Source organism: Pleurodeles waltl, chromosome 5 (assembly GCF_031143425.1).
Source record: "Pleurodeles waltl isolate 20211129_DDA chromosome 5, aPleWal1.hap1.20221129, whole genome shotgun sequence".
Classification (NCBI taxonomy): Eukaryota; Metazoa; Chordata; class Amphibia; order Caudata; family Salamandridae; genus Pleurodeles; species Pleurodeles waltl.
This window is the reverse complement of record NC_090444.1, coordinates 112,440,678-112,453,518: the sequence shown is the minus strand read 5'-3', so window position 1 is coordinate 112,453,518 and position 12,841 is coordinate 112,440,678. Positions and strand designations below refer to the sequence as shown.

Genomic DNA, 12,841 nt, shown 5'->3' with positions numbered 1-12,841 from the left:
CAGCAGAGTTATATGTTGAAAATATTATTGACCAGGAGCAGACAATTCGTTAGTGGTGAGGCTGGGAATAATTATTTTTTCTGGCTCCACATTCCCCACCTCACTGTAGTTATGGTGTTGTAGGTTCTGATGAAACTGCCCAGAGATTGCCCTTGTGGACAAATGCCGCTGTTGGGAGCATTGTGCAGATTTTAATGCAGTGGTTATTACATCATACTTTTATTTAAAAAAAGGAGAAGCTGAGATTAAGAATTTTATTGTTCTTTGGCTAAAATATACACACACGACCATGTTTAATGGAGTGGTGTTATCTGCTATTGAATTGCAACTGGAGGTCTGTTCAAGGATTCTTTTAATAGCATTGTTTGCGAGTGCTTTTATTCTTTTACAAGCCTCTTCTAAGGCCTGGGGTAGTCGGTGGTTATTTTACGATGGATAATGTAAGAAATTGGCTTTTTGATTGAGTGGGGTGAAACTTCTTCTCAACCAACAAACACAATCTTGGTCAGGGTGAACCACAAAAGTCACTAAATTAATTTTGCTTATTCCTCTGGTAGCTTGGTGCAAACGCAGTCAGGCTTAACTCACAGGCACTGTGTTAAGTATTTATGCAGCACTCAAACTGCAGTAAAGTGAAAACACAACACAAGAAACAACAAAACACCAGTTTAGAAAACAGAGTAAAATGTAATAAATAAAATGAGAACAAAATGACAAAAAGCCAATCTGTAGCACTAAAGTATATGCAATTTTAAAGGTCTAAGTAAAAATAACACCAAGAAGCAGAAGCTCTAACTGTGGCCATCTGGTCGGTACACTGGGACAAAGGCATACATTCAGACTCAACACAATGGAGTGTGGGATGGATACATGGACCAGGTTAGTCCCACTAAAAAAGGTTACGTCCTCAAAGTCACGTGCGCAGAGTTAAAAGAATCAGGATTTCACAGGAGCTCAACTAATGGCAGCCAGGGTTCCAGGACTTTGGGGTGGGAGGGTGGGCACCTCATGGGGATCAGAAACTCATTCCAGCGCAGATCAGCAGGCCTCAGGGAAGTCCAGTTGCATGTCCAGGGAGGGTCAGTTGCAGCAGCTCAGCTAGCCAGGTGCAATGAGGCCCCTGGAGCTTGTTGTGTCCTTGCAGCCCATAAAAGGAGGGCAGCCACCTGACCATTAGAGTCACTCTGGTAGTCCTCGGTTCAAAGAGATGGTCCTATCTCTTTCAAGAAACAAGGCAGGCCTCAAGCAACAGCACAGTCCGCTGAGAAACTAGGGTTACCTAAAGCAGCAAAGTAGTACCATGGAGTACAATACAGTCCTTCTGTGGTCTTCCGCAGTTCCTGGAGTGTATTGAAGAGTTTATCTGAGGGTCTAGTATTTATAGCTGGTGCCAGCCTTTGAAGTGGAGAACCTTCTAGACTTCCCCCACATCTAGTGATGGAATTTCCTTCCTTCCCCTGCCAGACTCCAAGGGATCTGGTGTGACAATAGACTGGTTTCAAGTTTTGTGTGTCTGCTGAGGCAACCCATTCTATATGTAATTGGGCCAGGGAATGGCTCCAACCCTACCATCCTGCCAACACCTAACCCCCCTTGTCTTACTGTCTGGGAGGAATACTCAAAGGCTAACAGCCAACTACATCCCATCGTGTGACCAGGGCATAGGCTGCAGGCACCAAATGGTTAGAACAAGAAAATGCCAACTGTCTAGAAGTGGTATTTTCAGAGTTGCAGCTTAAAAATCCAACTTTAACATAAAGAGTGGTTTAAATTACAATTCTTTAGACACAAAACTCGACCTTCCAACCTGTTCCCAATTGACGTTATCCCTTATTAAATATAATAAAGTAACCCAATGTTAACCTATGGGAGTAGTGAAAAATGAATGTAAGAGGTTTTCACTACCAGGATGTGTAAAACTTAAAACCACATGGCCAACATTTTAAATATGCTCCACCCCACCTTACGGGCTGTTTAGGGCCTACCCTATGGGTGCCATATGAATTAAAAATGAAGGTTTAGGCCTTACCTGACTGAAAACTTGATTAAGGTCAATTATGTCCCAGAAAAGACTGAATCATGCCATATGCAACATAGATAAATAGATGATGGAATCATTTGACATAGAAAATATTTGGGTTTTCAAATATAAGTTCAGGAGTTTATTATAACTGCCCGCAGCAGAAAGAATGGTTTCTGATTATTCCAGTTGCATTTTGAGGTTTATGAATGTCGCTAAGAACATTTTGTTTATTCTTCCTTTTTCTCTCCCACCCTTGTTGCTCAGTCCATAAAGAAGCAAGGATCATATTTTTTTCACATATTTTCTAATTGCTTTCCAGAGTGTAATTAACAATAAAGCATACTCACAAACTGTGATTACATGCCCTCCTTTCTTGTTATTGCACTTCAGAGCTATGCGACTGTATACATTTATGGAAGCCTGTGGCTCTTTGACAACGGGCACCTTCTACAGGGTCAATGAAAATTCCCCAAGGATGTCCAAGTCCCCACCAGAAATTTAGTGTCTCCTACACCCCTGGTGTCGTCTGATTCCCCCTCTTTTTGGTGAACAAGCACAGGGCATCTGACTGCCCCTATAGCCAGGCTGGTGTTGCGTAGCTGCCTACAACTTGTAGTCCTTATTACAAGTATAATTTGTACATCTAGCGCTCATGTACCCTGACCCATCACACTGCCAGGAGCTACAGCCCATAAAACAATCACTGCACCTTGGTGAGCATCACGTAGGACACGAAAGCAATTGCCACGTGGACTGGAATGAAAAACAACCCCTTCCAAGCACCATACTCTGTGTAGCTGCTATCCATGTGGGTAAACACTTCAGCAGCCCCCATAGTAGTAGGCACTATATAAATGCTACAATACAATAATCAGATATGGCGGAAGGCACCATCCACTGACTGATGCTTACTATAGGGATGCAGGCGACAGATGTACTCTCTCCTCAGCACCAGTCTCCACAAGGTTACCAGATGACCCCAGAGACCTGCTAATCCACTCTTGTATTTTTGTGTAACAGACTCCTGTCAAGTTTCCAGGGTTCATGTGTGATGGGCTGCTCCAGTCAAGGTTTTTTTTCTTTGAACTCTTGGACTTATTCCATTATATATGAAAAAAAACTACTAGTCCCATAATTCAAATAAAAAAAATACCTGGACTGGTGACCCACATCACGCATGGACCTGGGAAACGTGGCAGCTACGTAACAACCTGTGCATTCTGGGATATGGAGTCCCTTCGTCAGTTAAACTGCCGCAGTTGAAAACACGCATTCCATCCTTTGTTACATGGATATAATTAGTGCCTTACTTTCAAGAGTACCTTTATACGTTTGCACTGGACATTGCTTGTTTTCTGTGTGTTTATTGTCTGCAGGAATTGAGGCATGGTGGCTCGGCTAAGCATTCTTTCCGAAGGATGAGACCTTCCCCTTCCCTGGATGCAGTCAGGGAGCCTGACAGAAACATTGCGGCTTCCAAGTGTGGGGCGTATCATCTGCACCCGACCCAACCCTTTCCTAAAAGCGCCCCCAGGCCAGAGTCAGGCGGTTACCTGTCAGCCTTCCAGCCGCCCCTCCCAGCCCAGCAGAGGCGTGTTGGGTCAGTACCTGCTGCCTCTGGGCACCTCTCTCAGGGCGGTGGGAATTCTGCGCAGGCGCGTGAGGAGTGGGGGAGTCCCAGCCTCCCACCCCGGGGCGAGGGATGCCGTGCCCCAGCCCCAGAGGGCAGGCTGCTGTGGTGCACGCCAGGCTCCTCCCAGACCTAGGTTGTCGCCTTCCGCCCACGACCTTTCTGTGCTGCAAAACTGTTCCAGCGCCCTCCTGCAAAACACACACCAGCGCCTCGTCGGGGCTACTAAGCGCTATGTAAGTGCAAAGTAATGTTCTATTGTCCAAAATAATACATTCGCACAACCCAAAAAGCGCTCTAGACATATGGGTGTTATAGAAAGCGCTACATAAGTACCATGCAAGCGCTATACAAGTGCAATACAAATGCAACACTTTCTGTTAAATTACCATACTAGGTCCACTATGTTTTCCACTGCACATACTTACCCTTTTCTGCTCTGGTGTATGTACTGAGTGCAGCTAGTGGTGTCCGTGTTTGTTGAGAATACTCCCTTAAATTGGGCTTTGCGTTAGACAGTTCAGCAGTTAATGCACCTTCAGTAAAGAAGTATGTGGTGTTTTGGTGAGCAGGTGACTCCATGCCTCTGGGATGCTGTTCTCCCAATCCAGGAGATTCTTTTCACCAATCCGTGCTGGCAGGTGTTTTCGAACATTTGCTTCAATTAGAGTGGAACATGACTACACCTCCCAGAATGCATGTATGTGCTAAATGGAAGCCAAAGACCGAGGAGACGGTGTTCCTGTGGCATGGAGTCATCTAATAACCCGAAAGCCATACATGTGAAGTTCGATGTAACTGACGTACTTTTCACTTTAGTGAGACTTCTCATCAAGGCCCACTGGAATTCTGCAGTTCTGCAGCGTTTTCTGCATATTTATGGATTTTCTACACTTGCCACATAAACCATCATTTTCTGCATAATTTGCAGTTTTTAACAAAAAATCTACTTCTAGCTCAAACTGGTCAAACGATGCTAAAATGCTCCCATATCTGGTGCTGCCCAGAGATGGGGCTTTTGCCACATGGAGGCAGATCTCAGTGCGTTTGTTGATCACTCTATATAGGTGTTCAGCTGATCTTGATGAGGAGGAACTTTTGCCCATATAGTGGTAACATATGTAACAAGCATTGGCAAAGCCAATAGGTCTCACCTTCAGTACCTGTTGGCTTTGCCAATGAGTTTTAGCCATGCTGTACAGCATTCACGATATTGTGCTGCATAAATAAAGAAGAAAGAAAAAAACTATGATGCAGGTGTTTTTTTTCCTTTTATTTACCTATGCAAGTTGGATCGGTAAATAAAAAGAAAACAATAGCACAAAAGGGATTTCTGGTAGATGGAGGATGGGAGGAGGAACATGGAGGGGGTAGTAACTCAGGTGGCCGGTGGGAGCCACAGAGGAGGCTCCTGTAGGGAGTGCAACACAACATTGAGAGAGACCAATGTGGGAAGGAGAAGAGGTGTGCCCTGAGGAGCGAGACCCACACTGGTGAGAAAGCAATGCAAAGTAGTGCGGCGCACACTTGGGTGAAGGGCGAATGCATCATGTAAGAGGGTGGGGGAAGCCCACAAGCAAGAGACAACAACACGAAGCTGCATGGGGGACAGCTGAAAAACACATACACTTTTATAGAGTGCTTAAATAAAAAAGCACTGCTTGAAAATGAGCAGTGGAAGGACACAAGTAATGAGGTTCTGCTTCAGAGGCGGGACAAACACAAGAAGAGGAAGGAAAGCCCAAACAAGGCAACTAATAAAAACCAAGCAAAGGAGGGTGGCACTAAACCAACCACTGGCAGGCAATGGGTTGGTTCTATTCTCACTCTAAACTGGCAATAGGTCTTCTCACCGACAGACAGGCTGTACTGTCTAGTGAGTGAGACCTAAAATATCAAAATGTGAATTGAAACTGCTTCAAAATGTGTCTTTTTGCGCTGCTTAATTTGTCTTTTCTTGCCACATAATTTAGTTGAGCTTGCCAGATATTTTGGTCTTGTCTTGGCAGCTCTGCTTGCAATCGGAGTCCCATTTATTAAGCTAATAGTAAAACATGGTATTCATAGTACTATGAAATGGCAAGGTCCATGGTCACCAAAGCAAATTATTAATGTTATTCTGCACTTTACATGCAAGACGTGAGGCTGCTTGTATGGTAGCCAAGTGGGTTATATGCCTGCTGCTGGAATGCATGTGCAACTGCAAGTAACATATTTTAATCCTGTTGGAAGTCAGTGTGCTTGTCATCCTTAGAAGATTGCCAAGATCAGTGGCTCTCAATAAGAACAACAACACCTGTTACTCGCGGCACTTTGAAACGCTTGGCAACAAGGGGAATATATATACATATTTTCTCTGCATTTTCTTATTAATGAGCTGTATCAAAAATTTGAGAGCAAAGCTGAGGACTCCAGCAGTAAAGCCTTATTAGTTGTCGAATTACTTAGGTGATCTTAGTAATAACAGTAGTGATGATGTCAGTCACATGCTGATTTTGATCTTTTCATATAAATCCAGATTTTTCAAACATTCCTCTTTGCATTTTCTCCCCTTCTGACCTCAATTCCCCTGTTTCCCTTTAGTATCCACCGCTGTTAATTTTTAAGTCTGGTGTAACAATAGCTTCAGCTGTGTCAATAGCTCCATGTTTTCCTAAAACATGATAATAATTATACATAAATGTATTCATATATACAAACAGGGTCCTATGGTCCTCCCTGTATCCATTGGTCGGTTGAAGTGTCAATCTCATTTTGTTTCCACTCACCATAGTATACAGAATGGAACAATGGGTCAGCCCACTTCGTCCATTGGCTGCCTGGAACTGTGAGTGACAGCATTCTGCCTAACTACATGTGCACAGCTACCTGAAAACAATCACATTTCAGTGTTAGCGGTGGTGAGTTTCAGTCTGCTGTGACATGTGGATGAGCTCCATATGCTATTTCCTATACTGTTGTTCCCACATTAACGCATGGTACCATACAAATAATTATTTCTCCTCTGTATTTTACATTTATGTTATTTAATTTTTTCTGTTGTATAAAATCCTAATAAAAAACTCTGGAAACAAAACAAAAATTGTAAATCTGAAAATGCCACTTTTAGAAAGTTGCCATTTTCTTACTTCCTGTGACTCTGCCTGTCCCTGAATACACATCTGGGGTAGATGACAGCTGGGCTTTGTGTATTCCCACTACACAGGCACACAAAGGGAGCTTGGGTGTGGCATTAGAATATTGATGATCCATCACCAGGCTGATGGGTCTTCCTGGGCTAATTGGAAGGGAGGAGTTGACACCTCTGAATAGGGCTCTGCCTCTCGTCACACAAAGGGCTGCCTACCCCCTGTGTAGTGTCTGGAGCCGGGGAGGGCAAGGAAGGGACCCTGGAGACTTCAAAGGAAGGTCTGGAAGTTTCTAAAACTTTCCAAAACCTGGGCTCCAAAGTATAAAAGATGTACCCCAAATCCCACCAAATGAATTCACTTAAGGGTCCTGGGGCAACTCTGATGCTACGAGGAGCCGCTGCCACTGGACTAATTGCTGGGCTGGCCTGCTACACACTCCCTACTGTGCTGCCAGAAGGGACTGCCACTTAGCTCCTGTTCTGCTGTTTTGGCCTGCTGCACTTGTGCTGCCAGGAGGGACTGCCACTAAGCTGCTGCTTTGCTTTGTTGGCCTGCGGCACCCTGACCGTGTACCAGGAGTGACTGCCCTGGTGACTTGTGCCCTGTGTGTTGGCCTGCTGCACTCATCTCCCTAGGCCCACCAGAGATTTAATGCCAACAAAAATGGCGTAGTGCAGCCACAGAGACTGCCCAGAACACCCAGCGACCCCTGCCTCTGGCCACCAGGTGCCATCTACAACAAGGATTCGCCAAGCACCATAGCGCGACATCAGAGACTGCTCCAAACACTCTGCGACCGGTGCCTCGGCCCACCGGATGTCCTCTAAAACAGGGATCTGCAGAGCACCGTACCTGCGTGGCGTTCTGTGGTTCTCCTACCCCACCTTGCAGTCTTGCTGCCAAGGGTGCCTGAACTCGGCCGGCCAGGCTGTTCCACAAGAGTATCCACCCGGCCAGGATCACTCCTGAGTTTTGGGTGGCCCAATGGGCTCCAAACACACACCCGGACCCCTGCGAGGTGCCCCCGATCCACTACAGGACTTCCTGGGACACTCCCTTCTGAGGACTGTTGCCCAACGTGAGCTGAAGAGCCACACTCTGAGAGCTGCCTGCTGCCGGACTGTAAAACGTTTAAAAGAGGCACCTGCAGATTTTCTTTCCACCCTCTCCCATCCAGCCTCACAACACTGGAGCAGCGCGAGGCCTACAAAGAACACTTTTCTTCGTACAGTTACATACATTTATAGCTATTGAGGGTCTAAGCACCTTCTTATGAGCTACCTCAATGGATTATGGTCGCTTTTGGCCTTATTACATCAGATAAATAATTTATATGTATTTTTCTAACCTGGTGTTGAGTCATTGTAGTGTCTGTCACTCTGTTACTGTAGTAAAGGGTTGCACAAATAATTTACACATTACCTTCCAAGTTAAGCCTGGTCACTCAGTGCCAAGCTACCAGGGGGTGAGAGCAGGTTTATTTGAGTTGTGTATCTGACTTACCCTGACTAGAATTGTAGTCCCTACTCTGACAAGGTGCAAACCCTACCAACTAGAGACCCAACTTCTAACAGTGAGCTAAGGCCAAATATCCAAATGTTTAAACTGAGAAAACTGAAGGCTGTGCCGCTGACATGTTTCAGGCGCTTTAGGTGTTAGCTCGGAAGGGCAGGCATTAGTTTCTCTGAGAATTAGACGCAGGCACCTGTCTGGAACTGGTATGAAGGCAGGAGGGATGGAAAGGTGTGCATTCTGACTTACAGGTTTTCTGATGTCAACAAGAGCCTGTGTCTAGGTGCTTCCAATCCGGAAGACCATAGGCCGGGAAACGGCCTCAACTACACGGGCCCAGCCACGCGTACTGAAAGGCTGCAAGCTGAACAACTCTTGTCTGAACTATGCATATGTCTTAATTACACATTTGGGTGGTTAAGGCAGGCTGCGTACGCGTGGTTGAGGCAGTGGTCTTGCTATGCGAATGGGTGGGCAAGCAGGAAGGAGCAGGAAGACGGATTGGTTGAGGTAAGTGGGGCTGGGTTTTTAAGGGGTGGGGGAGTTTTTTTTATTTTAAGGGTTCGTGGGGAGGGGGCGGTTAGGCCTCAGGGTGGAGTGGGGGGATAGGGGTAGTTCGGGGAGGTATTGAGGGGTACATGGGGGGGTTTAAGAATTTAGGGCTCATGGTTGGGGGGTTGGGGTAGATTTGGGGGTGGAGGGTTGGAGTAGTTTTGTGGATTTGGGCCTTTAGGCAGGGTAGTTTTACGGGGCGGGTGGATGGCTGGTGTGTTTTAGGGCTTAGGGCATGGGTGGCAGGTTAGATTTAAGGGTGGGAGCCCTGGGGAGTCGGAGTAATTTTGTGGATTTAGGGCTTGGGGTAGTTTTAAGAGCAGGGGAGGTCAGGGTAGTTTTTGGCTTTTGGGCTAAGGGTAGGGGGGCAGGGTAATGGGCTAGTTTTAAGTACAGGGCGTGTTAGGGTGCAGGGCAGGGGGGGTGAATTTACCAAGCATATTACTTTACCACAAATAGTTTTACATCAAAATTAACTTTAAAGGCATGCGTGGGAAAAGAACGTGCTGTAAAGACGCGGTCATGGTTCTGGCTCCATTGTTCAGGCATTCGTTGTTTTTGCATGCGTGATCGTGTCATACAACCCTATAGGCCTCGTTCTAAAGAGGGTAGATTATGACCCCGGACAGAATGACAAAACACTGCCCGCCAATACAATCCATTCTGTCAGGTTACCATCAGTGGTAAATTCACCCCCTAGTACAACATTACCGTCAGAAGCAGTTGCATTAAAGCTAGACTTTTCAGTCACAGGAAATAACGCCACCTAAAATTGCATTTAACAGAGAAAAGAGTCAAACCCAGAACCGAGATCTGCAGCTCCTTCCCGATGTGAAGCTCGGCGAGGCCACTGATCTGTCAGGTAATGATCACACTTCATATGCTGTCACCACCTTCCTCCCGCCGTCGCTTTAATTCACACTTTCATGTCTAGCAAGTGGGATTTTTTTTTTACCACTGCTGATACATGTATACCACGAGGTTTATTCCTTATCTGCAGAGAATCAAAACAAGGGTTGTTCTCCTCCTACTGTTTTTAGTGGTCCGTCTCCTTGTTGTTCAGGTGATGAGTAGATATGAGCCTGCAGTGAGATGGGCATGTCAGAAGTGGACACCAGTCTTTTTTTGGCTGTCTGTGGCCTCTGATACATTTTTAGATTGAGCGCGCAAGCGCTGCTTTTCCCACATACTGGTATGTATGTGGGCATTTAACCACGCCCATCTCAGGCCCATCACTCGTTCGTGGGCCTGCCTTTCAAAAATCCTTTCTTATCATTGGTAAATTCTTTACATTTGTCCCTCCTTGGGGCGGTTTTCTTACCGCCTTGGCCATCGACCCTGTTACATGGATAATAGCACGTTTGCCGATACGTTTGACTGCAAGGGAACTTCTTTTCCTTTTGTGTGTCTCCTTCGTGCTCACAGTCATGGCTGCCGTGGCGCTTTGAATCGGCTCGCTTATGCAAACTATTTTACTTTTCATTTTTCCTTTTGTGTGTCTCGTTCTCGCTCACGCTCTTGGCCGCCATGGCACTTTGAATCGGTTCGCTTATGTCAATTCTTTAACTTTTCATTTTCAATGTATGTGGCAAGAAAAGTCCAGCTAGGAATTTACAAAGCCAATAGCTCTAACTCAAGCAAACGCGAGACCCATTGCATTGCAAATGCTTGTTAATTTGTCCTATGTTTATTCCAAGTAACCATTTATTAGGATGCTGACAACCTCTTAACCCGTACTCTTGCAGGTGTGTTTTCCAGATTTAGAAAGGGGGTATTTGTACTTTGACCCAAGGCTGTACAGCTGGTCGTAGCATCTGGGGAGTTCTTGTCCTGCATACAGGCCACTTAATGATGTACTCTAGATGGGGCCCTTGATGGAAGCTCATCAGTTGATCATTTATAGAGCTGGTCACGAGAACACTTGTATATTCGTCATGAATTATTTGGATATTGAACTGGTTTCCTTGAACTCGTGTGAATTTATTTAGAAATCTTTATTTTATAGTCACAATTATTTTAAATAAATGTAATAATTGAAAAACACTCATGAATCTTGTGATGTGACTGAACTTTAATTTGCCATCATGAAAACATATGTAAAAAATATTGTTTGCAAAAAATGAATTTTAGTATCAAACATTCATTCACAGTTTATAGTTAAAATCATCACCCCTGTATGTGCTCCTTGTCTCTCTCCTTTGAGTTAGGAGCACGCCATTCTGTCTACTCCGGACTTCTATTCCATATGTTGGGGCATTTCCCTACCTATATAATACAGAAACACAAACATGTACATTATATTACATATCTGTTATTTAGACCCATTTTTTACTGTCATATGTATGAATTTATTTTTGTATATTTTTATGTTCTATACATTTCCTTACACATCTTTAGATTCCGGTCCAGACAAGGAAGGAGAAGCTACTCAATCCAGGAGTTAACACTATTATATTTTTTAAAACAAAAACAATGGTGCCAAGGCATTTTGACTTCTTGAGTTCTACACGAGGCAAAAAAGACATGTTGAGCCGAAACATGTTGGCGCCGTTTTGCTTGTCTTCAAAGACTAAAATGGTTGTTATCCGCTGCCTCGAGTGCTGCATTCTTTCTTATTTCCATCGGAATCCTTATTTTTGTGGGGGGCTTTTACCTGCCGACTGGTGCTTACCCCAGAAGCCATATTGGATATAACTGTTCTATGTATATATGTTTTACAGAAACACAGCTTATGCATGTGTTATATACCGTGGGGCATTTTCTTGAGGTCCTGGGCCTTACTTACCCCATGGTGTTTGTAAGGTTGCTTACCTTTACTGACTAATGACAGCATAACTGGTGCAATCCAAACTGGATAGCCAAAAGACTACTTTTAGGAAAATGACCCTGTCAAGGAAGTGGTGGCAAGCCTGTAATATTTACTCTTAACTGGTATTATGGCGCAATAGAAAACATTCAGTAACTTCAATATACAGTCAGTTCTTTACTTTATAAAAAAGAATACAAACTTTAATAACAGTTAAATAAATGTTATAATTAGAATAAGAAAAAAACACACATAGATGAGAAGATTTATTACTACAAGTGCCCTTGGAGCCTCCTACAAAGTCCAGCTGTCCATCTCCCTGATCACTAATGACTAACTAGGTCAGAGCCTAGCTCCAAGAGTCCAGGGCAAGTTCAGAGTGCGACTGCTCCCTCTGGCTAAGAATTGACTGTACAGAAATAGTAGGCCAGTTTTCACTATTTGATCAATTCAGGGGTACCCACAATGTTCAGGGCCTGTATCTCAATTTCAGTTGGTTGAGTTTGAGGTTTTTTTGGCGTCTGAGCGTCCAGATGGCCCAGATGCCCCCACAGCAATCTGGGGTGTCACCAGAATCCACTAGGTACTGGTGAGATGGCATGTAAATGAGATCGGGGTCTGTTGAGCTATGACCAGATCTTCTGTATATAGGTTAGTGTTGATGTTATCAAGATATGTAAAAGGGTCAATGTTGGGTTGGATGAGATTATCTAACCAGGACCTGTGCCATAGTATCCCTTACCTCCCTCCGGTACACCTGGATACCTGGACATTCCCAGGTGGTATGGAGAAGAAAAACACATGCAGAGTGACACTCAGGGCTGGAGAAGGAGGAGTCTAGTCCCGTCTTGAAGAGGCATACTTGTGTATGATAATTAGGGCTCCCGGTTTTATGGTACTTATGTTTTTTTACTTTTCCGTCTGTAATTATCCATAATTAAGTTTTGCTAATTTGTTCTGCATTTATTTTTATTTTGTTCTTACTGTATAAATGAAGCTGCAATAGATATTTACTGATAAATGTATACTCACATTTGAGTATACAAAAGGTTTCAGAGGGATACAGTGCAATAGCGTTATCAGAAAACACTTGTATTGTAGAATAGCATAAATAACTGTAGATCTGCACTTAATTAAGCTTAATTAGGAAATCTATTGTCTTTTTTCATCTCCCGGTTCTCAAACTG

At 44.4% G+C, this 12,841-nt stretch overlaps 1 protein-coding gene across 11 annotated transcripts in view; it reads left to right on the top strand.

The window, feature by feature from the left end:
- PTK2B (protein tyrosine kinase 2 beta) overlaps positions 1-12,841 on the top strand; it is a 382,496-nt gene that overhangs the window by 23,774 nt on the left and 345,881 nt on the right. For 3 of the 11 annotated variants that reach the window (XM_069233745.1, XM_069233740.1, XM_069233736.1), the window contains exon 2: positions 9,634-9,710. The exons of 7 other annotated variants lie outside the window; for them this stretch is intronic. The gene's annotated coding sequence lies outside the window, so the exon portion shown is untranslated. Of the gene's footprint in view, positions 1-3,794; positions 3,890-9,633; positions 9,711-12,841 lie in introns of those variants that run through there. One more of the 11 variants, XM_069233738.1, reaches the window with a different exon arrangement.